The following is a 1,871-nucleotide window of genomic DNA, read 5'->3' as shown; positions in this document are numbered from 1 at the left end:
ACGAGGGTATCTTTTAACAGGAACATCTTTATTTGCACGGTGGGCCAGCTGCCCTCCACAATGGGTGAATTTAGCCCTCCATTGTTCACCGTACTTCCCTTTGAAAGGTATAGTCCTCCTAATGTAGGGATTCACTATCCCCGCAGGGATCTCTCTCTGTGACCAGGTCCCTGGTCACAGTTCCAACACTGTCCTTTTAACAGCTTCTTAACTCCATAACTCAGCAACACACTCTTACTCTCTACTTCCAACTCGCTCCTACCTAACTTTTGATCAGTGCTGTGCCTTATGTATCCTCTGGGGGCTGACACAACTCTGACATCACTAACCGTGGAGTCAGGGCCTGTGACCACTCCCATCCATACACAGGGCACCTCACCAGGGTGTGAGGGCAAACCTCCATGATTACTGCTGGCATGCCCATAACTTACCAAGCCTTACTGTCAGCAGGAGAGATGACTGCAGCCATTTTACAGCATAAAAACCATACAATACCGTTTGAAGCATGAGATTAGGAGACAGCACTCTGGTAAATTTGATCACAAGTTTTTGTATTGCAAAAGACACATAAACCGACGTTTCGGTCCCCCAGTGTATATATGTACATGTGTGTATATGTGTGTATGTGTAAATATACAAACAAACTGGTGTGATTTTCGCAGGCTCATCACGATTAGGTAAATGGTATACAGTATATGCACAGGTGATTAGTTGTATGTTTTTGGATATATATTTATATATATATATATATATATATACCCTGTTTGTCATTTGTATGTTGCACCCCCCCTTGAGAAAGGTTCCGTTCCGGGACCGAAACGTTGGGATCGGTTGTCTTTCTACACATGCCTTAATACATTTTTTTATCTTCTAAATGTGAGTGCTGCCTCTTTTTGCCTGACGCAAGGATGGTAATATGTTTTATTTATTCTTCATGGGACTAGCACCACAACTGTACTTTATTATATAGAGTGCCAGCTGCTTGTTTTTGTATGTATGTATGTATGTTTGTGTGTGTGTGTGTGTATATATTTATATACACATATATACACACACACACACACACACACTTTTCCCAATAGTTTATCGCTTCTAAGCAATGATTTATCAATAAAGTACCCAATGTTTTTTTTTTAATGTTCTTTCATTATTGAAAGAAAAAAAATATATGATATATATATATAGATTAGAGTAATCCATTTATTGATTTCAATATATATATATATATATATATATATATATATATATATATATACCCTGTTTGTCATTTGTATGTTGCACCCCCCCTTGAGAAAGGTTCCGTTCCGGGACCGAAACGTTGGGATCGGTTGTCTTTCTACACATGCCTTAATACATTTTTTTATCTTCTAAATGTGAGTGCTGCCTCTTTTTGCCTGACGCAAGGATGGTAATATGTTTTATTTATTCTTCATGGGACTAGCACCACAACTGTACTTTATTATATAGAGTGCCAGCTGCTTGTTTTTGTATGTATGTATGTATGTTTGTGTGTGTGTGTGTGTATATATTTATATACACATATATACACACACACACACACACACACTTTTCCCAATAGTTTATCGCTTCTAAGCAATGATTTATCAATAAAGTACCCAATGTTTTTTTTTTAATGTTCTTTCATTATTGAAAGAAAAAAAATATATGATATATATATATAGATTAGAGTAATCCATTTATTGATTTCAATATATATATATATATATATATATATATATATATATATATATATATATATATATATATATATATATATATATATCTATATACATATACATATACATATACATATATATATATATATATATATATATATATATATATATATATATATATATATATATATATAT

This window comes from Ascaphus truei, chromosome 18 (genome assembly GCF_040206685.1).
Source record: "Ascaphus truei isolate aAscTru1 chromosome 18, aAscTru1.hap1, whole genome shotgun sequence".
In the NCBI taxonomy this organism is placed as follows: domain Eukaryota; kingdom Metazoa; phylum Chordata; class Amphibia; order Anura; family Ascaphidae; genus Ascaphus; species Ascaphus truei.
Note: the sequence above shows the minus strand (reverse complement) of the source record.